Raw genomic sequence first — 15,095 nt, 5'->3', positions numbered from 1 at the left:
AATTTTAAGGGTCATTTGTGTCCAAAGACATACAAGATGGCAGCCACAAAACCTAGAAATAGGAGCTTTTGACTTTGAGATTCACATTCTCAATATAATTTGTATAGCAATGCATCTTTCAGAGAGCAACACTAGCAAAGGAAATTTCAGAAGCCATCATCCAGAGCAGTCCATTTACTTTCTGCCATTATCTAGAGCTGGCCGAGAGGTGTCCTTGTGCCATTTGCTGCCCACTACATTTCTTGTGAGTCATGAGTATGTTTTTCCAAGTTTCCAAGGTGAACATCTGTGTATGTAGCCATTGGAAATTTCCTGGGGGAGGGTAGAACTTCTCTTAACACAGACATGTCATTTACTTCAAATAAACTTAGAAACTGAAGTAAAGTGTTGAATTTTTAAATTTTAGTTTGTATGGGAGTGCCAAAAAATAACAAAAGACAGTATTAAGAAATGTCTCCCATGTGATTGTTGCCCAGCCACCACCCTGCCCTTCTCTGTTGCCACCCACAGTTCAGCATTGTGATCTCCTGAACTGAGTATCTGGCTTAAGTATATTAGGATCAAGAAGATACTCTCCTTTTTGTCTATATTACACTCCATAAGAAAGTGCCTCGGGGCCCGCCCCATGGCCCAGTGGTTAAGTTCACGCTCTCTGCTTTGGTGGCCCAGGGTTTCACTGGTTTGGATCCTGGGTGCAGACATGGCACCGCTCGTCAGGCCACACTGAGGCGGCATCCCACATGCCACAACTAGAAGGACCCACAACTAAAATATATACAACTATGTACTGGGGGAACTTGGGGAGAAAAAGCAGGAAAAAAAAAAAAAAGATTGGCAACAGATGTTAGCTCAGGTGCCAATCTTTTAAAAAAAAAGACAGTGCCAGGCACTGTTCTGTGGTCCTTGGGTAGCTATCCATAACCCTGGATGGAGATCTGCTCATAAGCAGTTCAGATGGTGAGAGATTACACTAGAATGTGTGCTACATCTTCCTCAATGAGCATCTCTAGAATCTTGGATGTGGCTGAACATTATTCAGCTTTGGTCTTAGTGAACCCATAAAATTGAAATAGATATTGGAACTGGCCAGAATGTCTGGTTTACTCTATGAATTGTTGAGAATCAGACTCATCCATTCTTTTATTCATTCCATAAATATTTATTTAGTTATTAATATGGTCAAGGTACTATTTTAGGTGGTGGTGATACACTGTGAACAAGACATAGACATTACCTGTTCCTGTGGAGTTTATAATATGGTTGAGTAGAATGAAAAATCCCCAAAAAAGCATAAGTAAACAAGAAAATTTCAAAGTGGAAAGATGCTATAAAATGTGATAATATGATAAAGACTTTGTTGGGTTAAGGAGAGCACTGTATTATTTAGGAAGGTAAGAAAGTTCTCTATAAGGATGCTTATCCTTTCAGAGAAAATGAAAAACAAATAAAAATCCAAGACATGTAGATAACCCAATTAGCAAATAGAGGAATGGTGGTAAGAGTGGTCTCAGGAATCTCCCCTGCTCTCATAATAGTCTAACCCAGAGTCTAGCAAATACCTGAAAATCTACTATTAAAAGGATTTTTTTTCTGGATCATTGATCTATTAAGATTCAAATGCTTTTGAGGGGAGAACCATATTAAGTCTATCCTCTTAATTTTAGTCTAAATTGACTTAACAGATTTTTTTCTACCAGCAGCCATTTTTATTTTTGGCAACCATATTTTTAATGCGTTGAGGTATAACTTACATGTTTGTTATAGATCTTTAGTGTATAATTGGCTGTGTTTTAACACATGTACACCCATGTTACTTCAATCCAAACTAAGGTATAGGACACTTGCATTTCCTGAGAACATTCTCCCATTTTCCTTTCCAAGTTCCCTTTCCCCATCTTCAGCGACAACCACTGTTCTGATTTAGATCACCTTGGGTTAGTTTCGCCTGTTCTTGAACTTTATATATAAATTGAATCATACAGTATGTACATATTTGTGTCTGTTCTCTTAGCTCAGCATAACGTTTTTGAGGTTTGCTAATATTGTTGAACGTATAAGTAGTTTATTAAAGTTTTTAAAATGTTGGATAGTCAGATAGCATTTGATGTGGCAAGGGAAAACCCAGAGACTGGAAAAGAAATTTTAAAACAGGAGGCACAGTGTTTCTCCAAATGGGCTCTCTGGATCTGTAGCATCAGCATCAACATCAATGGGAATTTGTTATAAATATAAATTCTTTGGTCTCACCTGGGACCTGTTGAATTAGAAACTCTGGGGATTAGTCCCAGCATCTATATTTTAACAAGCCCTCCAGGGCATTCTGAAGCACATTAAAGCACCTAAAATCTCGGAAGCAATGAGTAGGAGAAGGCATAGAGAGGGAGTAGAATTTACTTAAAATGATTTAGGAACCATGGAAGACAAAATGTGTTTGCTTTGTTTGTGTATTTTACCTAGCTCTCCTAAGGTTCCAAGAAGCAGGGAGCAGTGTTCATGAAAATAACCTTTGCAAAATCATTGTTGGTATTAGTCCATTCCTTTGCTTCATTCGAGTAGTTCAGTGATGTGTTCTGATTTAGTCTCTGAAGCACCCTTCGATAATTCAGTCATACAAGATAAGCGGGCAACTTGTAGTAGTTCACGACAGCATCCAGTACAGGTACTAATCTAGTTCTCACACACGAAGGAAAATTCCAAACTGTGAAAATGAACAAACCAACCCATCTGGACTTTGAAAATATTTTATATTTCCTATAAGTTAATACAAAAAAAAAGAAACCCTGTAAGACTTTTTTGAAAGTTATTTAATAATGCAGGAATGTCTTTGCAGGAAATTCATTTTCCAAATCTGTGTCCAAAAAAGGGGGGGGTGGAATTAACCATAAGGAGAAAGTCTTGCAGGAAGATTAATCATTGGCTTGAAATTAGAGGAAAAGACCAGCAATCTTCATGAGGGTGTGAAAGAAAATATCACTCAATTCACATCAGAATCAAAACCAAGTGCAAGGAAGTTCCAGGAGGACTAAAGTTTCTGTGGCAAAGCCTTCTCTATTCTAGGGAGACCTTGACTAAAGTTATCTGACACCTTAGCTGTTATTTAATTTAATTTAATTAGAGTGGGGTGTTTTATTTCCAGATAGTCCCAAGAATAAAGATGTTGAAGTGGTGAAAGCATAGTATTTTAATGAGGAAAGATAAAAAGAAAAAAAATATATATATATATGGATGTCTACAAAATCCATTGTCTACATAAGGGGCATAGCTGTCAAAAGCACAACTGGTGTACCCCTTGAGGGCACCCAAAGTAAAAAGACAAGGCAACAAAGCAGAACTGGAAGAGATCATGGGTGTGATCAATGAACTTTAAAAACACTCCTTTAATGCTCATCATTAACCTTGAGCTACCAATTCTATACTGGTCATAAGACTCATTTTTTCTTCAAATGAAAACATACAATAGACTAATCTATTGACTAATTTTACACTATATGTCACCCAAAAACATGTCACATAAACCTTTCCCTGGAAGATGCCTCCCAAGCCCCCTTAAAAATCCATTCATGCATCTGAACTGAGGACATGAAGAGTAGATGATCCATTTGAGAGTCCTTGAGGTCAACACTGAGAGTTTGAGTAGAGAAGCTTTGGTTAAGGAGTAAGAGCTACAGGCATCTCCAAATCTGGAAATAGCAATGGTCATCAAATCGAAGGATATTTGTATGTTCATGAGGATTAAAAGAGATATCTTTTCTGTCCCTTCTGCAGATAACAATTGCAAAAATAAATAAATAAGTAAAGAGAATGGGCAGAGCGCATTTGCTCTTATGTAAACCACTAAATCTTCAAAAGCCCCATTTTTCCAAAAGACCTCAGTTACGCATGTGAAATGCTCTCGTTTCTGGGTGCTCTGAATGGGCTACATGGTCCATGGGAAATCAGCATCACCTGGGAGCTTGCTTGAAATGCAGAATCTTGGGCCCTAACTCAGAACTAATGGACCAAAATCTGCATTTTAACAACCTCTCCATTGATTTATATGTACTTAAAGTTTGAGATGCAGTAAGCTATAGGATTTAAGCCATTGCTTTCCCTCCAAGCTATTGTTTTCTCAGGATTACCTGATTATTATATTTACCTAGGAACATGTTAAAACTCTATCAAGCCCCAGCCCAGAAGGACTGAATCAGAATCTATTTTTCAAATGTCCTAGTTTCTAGTTTCTTATAACCAAGTAAATTTGGGAATAGTTGTTTTAGGTGGTCGTGAAAGGGGTGATTCCCTATGTTTGTAGTCTCAAACAAAGCCAGTTGACATCGAATTTAGACTTTTTTTGTTTACATTTATATAAATATTTAGTATATTTGGTTTTAGCAAAATAAATAAAATGCCAAGAATAAGGGAATAGGAAGGAAGAAGGAAATGGCAACATTGGTAAGATGGACAAAGCATGAGACAGATTGTGTGTGCCTGTACCTGGGTGTGTCTTTGATGCATTGCCTGCAAAACAAACACCTGGTCAAATCAGTGAACCAAATTCATTTCCAAATGGCTGGGTACCTTCCAAGGTGTTCCAAACAAAGAAGGTGAAGACATACTTCTTACTTTCAATCCATTGTATTGCCCTTTTAAACACACAGCCTAAGCTTTTGTTTTTCTTTTTAGTCTGAATGTCTGTCCTAGGTTGGGTTCTCTAGGAAACAGATTCTGAGTCTGACTTGTGTGCAGGACACTCACTGGAGATACTCTCTGGACCAGCCCTGTGGTGGATGAAGGACATAGGATTGGGCACAGGGAAGAGGTGAATTTGATTCAGTCACAACAAAAGCCACTCCAGAAAAGGGACTCATGGGAGAGCAGTCAGCCACCAGTGCTTTGCAGCTGGAGGAATAAATGCCTCAATCCTCAAGGGGAATCTGGGCAACACCTCATAGCATCCATTACAATGGAAGCCATTACAATGGAAACTAAATTTTTCATTTTTAAATCTCCATGAGGCTGTCAGAAGTGCCTTACATCTGCTTTTATCTCAGAATCTCACTTAAAGAGTAGTCAGGGCAATTTTGTTTGTATTCTCTAGTTTCTTCTGCTGGTTGACAGCTTTTAAATAAATTCTTCCACACACTGATTGTTTGGGGAACTCCAAAGTAAAGAACTTCCTTTAAAAAAATCTACTTTATTAACAGATGAAGATTTGGTTTTATATAGTTTGAAAAATATCGTCAAAGGTGTCAAAAATTAACTAGGTTATTATCCAAAATCCAATCATTTTCCTTAACCAATTTTTTGTAAGATTATATGATTTATGTCATAATTTTATGAAGGTGCTCACATTCCTGATTGGATTATTAATTTGTGTTTATTATAGAAACCATGGTATAATGTTTTATCTTAATTAGTATTTTTATGCTTATGATTTTAAATATGTATATAGCCAGTTTTTATGCTGTTTTCCTTTCTAACATAACTAAGGTTAAGTGTTTTCTTTCAACAAAGGGGATTTATATTCAAATTAAAAGTAATTACAGATGCTTTATCAAAAATAAAGCAACTGGCAGTTGTGAGAATAGGCATCTTCTCTACAGTAATAAAATGCAGACCTGGCAACGTCTGAGTTTATGATTCTGATGATGTTTCTTCTACAGAAAAAAAAAATTAGTAAGTTTTATGTGTAGAATATATTTGCAAACAGGGAAATATTTATCTTTAATTTCTAGTGATATCTCTCTTTTTTCTTTATTTCAAGAAAGTTGATTGGCCTTCATAATCATAGTATATCCAGAAAGTAGATCTGAATTATACAAGCAGATTGTAAAATGAGGGATGTAATTTTTCTTTTTTACTCATTGCTTTAACAATGAATTGAGCAGCTTTAAAACTATCCACACACCTAACATGTATTAACTACCTTCTTTTTGCTAGATACTATGACAAGTGCCAGAGCTACAAAAACAAATAAAACAGACTCCTGGTCCACCAGGGGTTCAAATTCTAGTGGACAAATTGTGTTGAGGTTCAGTGATTAAGAAAATCAACAGAATTGAACAAATGCTCCATTTTCCATTTATTTCAGTTGTCAAGAAGCAGCTACGACAGCAACTATAACCTCAGCGATATTTGTTTCAAAGAACGGATGAACAGTTCATTTAGATATCAAAATATTCACCAGAAAGATAAATTTTTAAATACATATTTATTTCACTAACAGAGAAAACTCATTCAATGACATTTTTTTTTAAAGATTTTATTTGTTTCCTTTTTCTCCCCAAAGCCCCCCAGTACATAGTTGTATATTCTTCATTGTGGGTCCTTCTAGTTGTGGCATGTGGGACGCCGCCTCAGCGTGGTCTGATGAGCAGTGCCATGTCTGCACCCAGGAGTTGAACCAAAGAAACACTGGGCCGTCTGCAGCGGAGCGTGCCAACTTAACCACTCGGCCACGGGGCCAGCCCCAATGACATTTCTTTTTTTAAAGTAAGAATATTCTTTTTCTTCTGACTCTGAATCTGATTCAAAGTATTAGGAATCTGGGAGACAGATGAAGGAATAGGACCCTGATCCCACACTGTCCTCAGAATTTAGCAATGCCTATACTCCAATGTGCCTAAGTGCAAAGCTTCACATTCAAATACAACTCCAGTCAAATGAGGCTTCAAACCACTGGCTGGGGAAGAACACACAGAAGTCTATGTAATGTGGTGTCCTTCAGTTTCCTCTTAGGGCCTTAATGTTCTCATTGGAAAAAATGAGAGGACCATTCATTTATTTATTCAAAAATATTCATTCTGTACGTGCCAGGTACAAAGTTATACTCTAAACGAAGTAACGCATTGTCTATTCTCCAAAACTTGCAGACTTGTGGAATCTATCAATGAGAAGATGGGAAATTGCAATGTGGTGTGTAAGTACCATCCTGAGTGATAATCAGTACGTTAGAAGATAGCACATGATGGCAACCTGGACTTTACAGTTTAAGGCAAGATTCCTGGAAGAAGTAAAGTTTAATCTGAGGCCAGAGATGTAACCAGAATAGCTATGGTGGGTGGATAAGTGGGTAGGGGAAACAGGATTGTAAGTGTTATACATGGGAGGACAAATATGTGTGAAGCGTCTGTGAGCATGGTGGGTAATAGGGATGTAGAAGATGAAGCTGCAGAGGAAAGCAGGATCTTGAAAGGAAGAGTCACTAATGAAACAGTTCCTAATTGAGGGAATTGCATGAACATATTTAAATTTTAGAAATAGAATTTAGCAATGTAGGGAACAGCTTGTAGCTCCTATATAAGAAAAAGATAATTGCTCTCTAAACTGGGGATGGGAAGAAGTTTAGAGATTTAAAGATAATCCAAATGTACAACTAGCAGCCTAGTCAATATTCAGATGTGTAGGATAAAGGAAAGAAAAGAGTCAAAATGATACCCGAGTTTCTGACTTTAGCAATTGAGAGGATGGTTTTCCCATTTACGTAACAAAACGGGATAATAAGTACTTTTAGTAATCAAGAAAATGCATTTTCTTTTAGACAGGTTGTTTTGGGCATATCTGTGGGTAGTCCATAGGTATATAGATTATAGGTCTAGCTCTCATGAGAAATATGCGGGATGGAAATAGAAATTTTGAAATCATGGGCTCACATGCGGTCATCTAGGGAGAATATGTAATGTGATGTAGGTCCTCTTGTCTTTAGTAGAACTGAGAATGATAGCAATTCAGGAACAGGAAAAAGAAGAAGAGATAGCAAAGTGGATTTGGAAGGAGCAGTCGGAGAGGTGGGAAGAAAATTTGGAGAAAAAGTAACAGTAGCCAAAGGGAACAGAACATTTCAGAAAAGAGTAGTGGTCAACAAAATCAAGTGCTGTAGAGAAATCAATTTAAATAAGGGATGGTGGATATGCAGTGGATATAGTAAGAGGGGAAGATGTAGTTGCCCCAGGACAATCAATTTCAGTAGTGGTGAGGGCATGAAGCTAGACCAGAGTGGTTGTGAAGTGAATGGGAAGGTAGCAGAGTGGAAGCAGTGCCTCTAAGAGTGTTCTCAGGAAGCTTGGATATTAAAGACAGCTGGGAAGAAGCAAGACTGCAGGATAATGTGGAATCGAAGTTCCTCATTTTTCTAACATGGGAAATGTTTAACTGTAGTTAAATACTATTTGAAAGAACACAGTTAAGAAGAAGTTGAAGATGAAGGCCAGAGGGAAGGGAAACACAGAATAACTAGCAGCATGATGGAGTTATTCTGTCGGGGGGCTTCTCTATTTGCTGTGAACTGGGAAGTAAGTTCATCTGCTGAGAGAGGAATTAGGTTTCTTGGCCAAAGGACTGAGAATAGAGGAGTAGGCTAAAAACACTGTGTAAAATAAGAGAGATAAGATACAGAAATACTGGATGTCTGAGCAGGATGCAAGACCAGCTGAGGGTGGAAACCATGGGATTATAGCTGTGATCAGAAACATGAGGGTAGACAGGGTACAGGCAGACAGGTGAGCTGGTCCATGGTAAACATTTTGTCTGGAGCAGTCAGAAAAGGTCAGTGAGTCTCGGAGACAAGAATATTAGCAAGAATGGAAGTAATGGAATAGGCCACTTAAAGCTAGGTGCATAACCAAGTGTTCTGGTTTTATTGATTGCTGTGTAAAAGACCACCCCAAAAACTGGTGGCATTAAACAAGAACAGTCATTTATTTTGTTAAAAAATCCAACAGTTTTCACAGGTCATTATCTGGCGGGCTCTACTGGAGTTAAGGAATCAACTTGCCAGATGCCTCACTTACAGGTTGTTGCCGGGAAGTCAGCGCTGGCTGTTACGTGGGAGCTTAGCCAAGGCTGACGACTCGAGGTCTCCTTTATCTCCACATGGGCTCTACAAGGGGCTGCTTTGGGCTTCCTCACAGCATACCCGCTGGGTTCCAAGAGCAACTATTCCAGGAGACAGGAAGTGAAAACTGACGGTCTCTTGAGGGCTGGTCCTAGAAACTGGCATAGTGTCATTTTTGCCTTATTCTCTTGGTCAAGCAGTCACCCAGGCTGCTGTGACTCAAATGAGGAAGACACAGACTCCTCTTTCTGGAAAGAGTGTCAAAGAAGTGTGCCACCTTCTCTAACCCGCCTCAGCGAGGAAAGGCAGAAGGAGGCTGACAGAAGGAAGATGTGAAAGAGATGAGAAGTTGTAGCGCATAACATGGGCGCCCTGTCCAGGTCCCCTGGGTAGGAAACTCTTTGCCAATTTTGTTTACCCTGTCCCCTATTTATGCTCTGAAGGTAGTATTGGGAGGAGAACACCACATGGAAGTACATGGGGTACAGAAGAATGTGAAATTTCTACTCCATAGAAGTAGAGACTGTCCTTAGGGGGGAACCAGAACGAGATTTCAGAGAAAAAAGCAAATACAGGAAGCTATTCCTTGGAGAGGCTGAGGGTGGAACTGTGCTTTTTGATTCTTTTTTTTTTTTATTGAGGTAACTTTGATTTATAACATTATGTCAATTTCAAATGTACATCATTATATTTCGATTTCTGTGTAGACTGCATCATGTTTATAACCCAAAGACTAATTACCATCTCTCAGTGTGCACATGTGCCTGATCATCCCTTTCGCCCTCCTCTCTCCCCGCCTCCCCTCTGGTAACCACCAATCCAATCTTCGTATCTATGTGTTTGGTGGTGGTGGTGGTGGTTGTTTTTAGTCTACTTATGAGTGAGATCATGTGGTATTTGACTTTCTCCATCTGACTTATTTCACTTAGCATAATACCCTCAAGGTCCATCCATGTCTCAAATGGCAAGATTTCATCTTTTCCTATAGCTGAGTAGTATTCCATTGTAGCTATATGCCACAGCTTCTTTATCCATCCATCCATTGATAGGCACGATTCAACGCAATCCTATCAAAGTCCCAATGACATTTTTCACAGAAATAGAACAAAGAATCCTAAAATTTATATGGAACAACAAAAGACCCTGGTTAGCCAAAGGAATCCTAAAGAAAAGGACCAAAGCTGGAGGTATCACATTCCCTGATTTCAAAATATACTACACAGCTATAGTAACTAAAACAGCATGGTACTGGCACAAAAAGAGACACACAGATCAATGGAAGAGAACTGAGAACCCAGAAATAAGCCCACACATCTATGTGCTTGTTAATTCTTAAATGGGGGATCTGAGGACATAAAGGAAAGGTTTGAGAGGAAGAATAGGGTGACATTGCGTGACTGGAGAGTAGAGAACTGTGGCATAGATTATGATTATCAGAGGGGACAGCTGGATGCAGGATAATGAGTTTAAACTGAGAGCTTTCTTGCCCAAAAAGGAGCCCCTAGTGGACGTGAATAAACTTTTTCAGAGTCCACCAGAACCTGGAAGGAGTTAGTTGAGTCTGGATGGATTGTCTAGATTTCTAGGGGGTGTCTGTTGACATTGAATGCTGATATTCAATGACACTCATGTATGTATGTGTGTGTGTGTGTGTACACACACTTGCCTTCCTGTGCAGGGGCTGACTGCCAGGCTCAGAGGGTGGAGGTGGCGTCTGCTCTCTGGGACATTGGCAACACACTGTCCATTGCAGGTGCTTGTGAGTGCAATCATCACTAATCGTGAGCACCTTTTTTGCAGCTGCCCTGGGTAGAAGGATCTGGAGAACATGTGGTACCGGGATGTAGATTTCAAGAACAAAGACATAAACCACATGATTCTTACATCCATTTCAGTTTGAAAGCATAATGAATGAATTCATCTCTTATTGAAAAATGAACTCAAGGAATTTTAGACTTCCATCTTTAACTCACAATAGAATCCTTGTTTGTTCTACACTCCAGGTAAGTTCTCTGCTTTCTATGGGGTTCTGAAGCATCCCAAACTAGAAGCTCATATTCCCCTTAATTCTCCTGCCTTTCTCCCCTGTTCTGTCATTGCTCCTGTCTACAGATGCCTTAGGTTATTCCTGTTAAAAGAAGGTTGATAACTTCTAGGAGGGGAGCTCTTCCTTAACCCAGCAGTTCAAGGAGAGGTAAGGGTACCCTCAGGTCAAGAGAAAATATTTAAGTGGCATATAGGTGTAGATCGTTTTAGGGGATCAATTTCTAGATGTTCGAGTTCCATATAAAGTTTCCTCCAGAAAATTCATTTGCCTGAGAATAACTCTACCTTCAAAATAGTCCTTTTAGCTATTTTACAGAAGAAATACACATCTCTCATCCATCCTAAATCTTAAGATGGTGAATTGCCCTGAGGTGTAAAAATCTTCCAGTGCTAGTCAAAGGAAAAATCAAAACACTGGGTTCGAGGCAGCTTCCTTTACAGATTAATCAAAGCTCCCTTTCTTATGCATATTTCTATTAAAGATGAAGAGTGGTTGGCATTAAAAACAACTTCTTTGGCCACTGTTGGAAGGTCCCAAATGCAAACTGCCCGAGTAATGTAAGTTATTGACACCGATTATTTTAAATGTAACTGGAGTGTTTTCCCAAATAGGTAAATTTTCCCAGATAACATTTTATAAAGCCAAAGACATAAGAGTTATCTGATTTCTTTCAGATTTAGTGTACTTTATCCAATAAGGTAGTTAAAACCTATTGTGTCAACATACAGAATTTTTATTTCAATTATAGTCAAACATCATATTTTATTTCTCAAAACGTACAATATTTTAACTTTCTTTTATTAAAAATAATTTTATTTAAATGTATAACAAAAACTTTTACATGTCAACTTATGAATATGCAAAGAAGAGCACATAAATTTAAAACATTTTATGAGCTACCTAAGTACAAACGTTTGAAGATAACAGTTTTTATTTGTTGTAACTCTCTTTATTTCTTGGAGGCTTAGACCCAAGGGCTCCTGGGAGGTTCCCAATGCTTCTTTTTTTTGTTTTCTGTTTAAGTATCTGTGTTCTGTTGAATATAGCTACGTGAGCATGGTAGTCTGTTCTGTTCTGGGATTTTCCTTAGTGTTCCTTTTAGCAATGGAAATTAGTTTTCTACTGTTCCTCGGTGTAGAGATATGTAGACAGCATTATTTTTCAGGGTGCTCTTGAGCCCTTTAAGTTTATCCTAGACAAGAATTGTGTGTGAGAGCCCACAGCGTCATCCTCTAGCCCCTTTTGTTTCTACTGCCAGTGAAGGAAGGATGGGCGCAGGCCAGCAGATAGCATGATGGCTCAATCTGCCCATTCTTAATGCCCCTAAATGCCTATCTACTGAGGGAGAGAGTCAGTTAACCACTGGAATTGTACCCTCAATTCTGCTAATATTTCTATTCTCCAAGACACAAAGTTTATGACATCACACAGCAGGTCTTTGAGAGAAGATTCTGACTTACTAAGTCTTTGTCACAAACAGGAAAAATTCATTTATGCTAGCTTTTCTCTCAATATTATCTAGGAAGAATATCTTTCTTTCTTTATGGTGAGGAAGATTGGCCCTGAGCCAACATCTGTTGCCGATCTTTTTCTTTTTGCTTGAGGAAGATGGTCACTGAACTAACATCCATGCCAATGCTCCTCCATTTTGTATGTGCGATGCTGCCATAGCATGGCCACCAGCTGGCCCCTGGAAGGAATTTCTAAATGCTTATTTCTGTATGGTAAGATTCCAGTAGATTTGGGTGTGCAGTAATGCAAAATAACTGTAAATAGACTTGGGCTGGGACGAAGCTTAACTTTTTAGAAGCTTGTGTAAGAACAAACACAGTATATAAGATTGCATTAGAATCCTTTTGAGAAGGTTTTTTAGTATGGATTTTTATGCACATACAGTGATAATAAGAAATGGTTTGTTTCTGTTTGTTTTTTAAAGACCCTAGAGAACTTCCCTTTGCAAGCATTTGGATTTTATCTTACGCTCTGAGTGTAATTGTCCAATATGTGGCCTTGTGACCCTAGTTCCTAAAATAAATAAAATAAAATGAACCAACAAAATACTTTAAAATTAAGAATTTTTGTAACTTCCTCCTCCTAAATACCAAATAAAATTGAAATATTAATGAATGAGGACAGTTGCAGCCTATAATATATAATAGCTTGCCTATTGCTTTTATGAGAGGCAAAATGATATAATGATTGAAAGCAAGGACTTTGAAAATCAGACTTATGAGGTACAAATCCTGGTCCCACTGCTTATCAGCTGAGAATACATGAAAATAGCAATAAATTTTAGAAAAAAAACATGGTGGTATATACCACAAAATATATCTACTTTTTCTTCATATTCAGATGGTCTTTCTCCCCTTTGAGCACATAAATGTGTCTAGCATGGCTGATTTTGTGCTGTTTATAAAAAGCCATATCTTACCTGGACGCATTCTTCCCCATCCCTCAGGCCCTGTTCTTCCTTTCTCTAATTTAAGAATGGATTTTTATTCTAGTGATTCCATAATCCTTTCACACATTCATCTTGGTGTCCACAGTTTCATCAGAGATGCAGGTATACATCTGGGCCTCAAAAATTGGAAATGTTTGGGGCTGGCCCCGTGGCCGAGTGGTTAAGTTCGTGCGCTCCGCTGCAAGCGGCCCAGTGTTTCATTGGTTCGTATCCTGGGCGTGGACATGGCACTGCTCATCAGACCACGCTGAGGCAGCGTCCCACGTGCCACAACTAGAAGGACCCACAACGAAGAATATACAACTATGTACTGGGGGGCTTTGGGGAGAAAAAGGAAAAAATAAAATCTTTAAAAAAAAAAAAAAAAAAAAAAAATTTGGAAATGTTTTCATTGATTTCTTAGGAGACTTCTCAACTCCCTCTTAAACAGCCAATGTCAATAGAGTGAGGAAGAGGAAGAGCTGAAGGGCAGGGGGAGTAGAAGGAGTGGTTTCTGGGCTCAAAACCATAATCCTAGTTCATTCACAGAAAAGGAACTGAACAAATAGTCCAAAGAAAGAAGGGGAGTTGTTTCTGTATTAAGAGACTATTAGAAATTAGCCATTTTTATATTTCCCAAGCTTTCTACAACAATCATATATTTTACTATTAGTTTAGTTTTTTGCAATGAATTATGAAATACTTAATATTTCTAGTCCATCCTCTAACTGACAGCTGCCTCCTGCGTCCCTCTTCTCCTTTTTACTCCTCTTGGTCACTTCTGACAAGAAGTGAGCAGATCAAAACTGACCTAAGGTGCTGTCCCTGTGGCCAAGTGGTTAAGTTCACACGTTCCACTTTGGCGACCCAGGGCCCGCCAATTTGGATCCTGGGTGTAGACCTACACATCTCTCATCAAGCCATGCTGGAGTGGCATCCCACATAGAAGAACTAGAATCACCTACAACTAGGATATACAACTATGTACTGGGGCTTTGGGGAGAAAAAAAGAGGAAGATTGGCAAAAGATCTTAGCTCAGGGCCAATCTTCCTCACCAAAAAGCATAAAAACAGCTAACTAAATAAATAGGGGCCAGCCCCGTGGCTGAGTGGTTAAGTTTGGGTGCTCTACTTCGGCGGCCCAGGGTTTCACCAGTTCGGATCCTGGGCAAGGACATGGCACCATTCATCAGGCCGTGTTGAGGCGGCGTCCCACATGCCACAACTATAAAGAACCACAACTAAAAAAATATACAACTATATACTTGAGGGATTTTGGGAGAAAAAGCAGAAAAAAAAAAAAGAAGATTGGCAACAGTTGTTAGCTCAGGTGCCAATCTTTAAAAACAAATAAATAAAACTGATCTGAAATGACCAAACATACTTATATATTTATATTTATATATTTATATCATATATGTATATTATATATTTCTATCTGAATAGGTTATCAAAAGGCTCCAAATTTAGAGCATGGTCAAACTTTATTTTGGTAAAAAAAATTTTTACCAAAGAACTGGTAAAATAATTCTTTTCTAACACCACAAAATTGGTATTTTAATAGAAAAAAAGTTTATATATTTATATTTGGTTGGTCTTAAACTGAGCAATGTGATGAGAAGAAAGAGTTAATAAGAATAAAACCCCAAAGATGGTATTATAAAGGCTTTCCGCAGTTATCAGACAAATGGAGAACAAGAGAAAAAGAGGACAAGCATGGAGAAAAATGTTCCCTCTCCCAAAAGCTCTTTTTGAAAATTACTTGGAGACTTAGAGACTCTGTTGACTTTAATTAA

The 15,095-nt window shown here is 38.4% G+C and overlaps 1 long non-coding RNA gene across 1 annotated transcript in view; it reads left to right on the top strand.

The window, feature by feature from the left end:
• Positions 1-10,843: 10,843 nt before the first annotated feature.
• The window catches only part of LOC111768833 (uncharacterized), a 36,977-nt gene continuing 32,725 nt past the window's right edge, over positions 10,844-15,095 (top strand). Inside the window, exon 1 of the long non-coding RNA XR_002801420.2 lies at positions 10,844-11,006. This is a non-coding gene — a long non-coding RNA (uncharacterized lncRNA). The remainder of the gene's footprint in view (positions 11,007-15,095) is intronic.

This window comes from Equus caballus, chromosome 18, assembly GCF_041296265.1.
Source record: "Equus caballus isolate H_3958 breed thoroughbred chromosome 18, TB-T2T, whole genome shotgun sequence".
Classification (NCBI taxonomy): Eukaryota; Metazoa; Chordata; class Mammalia; order Perissodactyla; family Equidae; genus Equus; species Equus caballus.
This window is presented reverse-complemented; position numbering and strand designations above follow the sequence as displayed.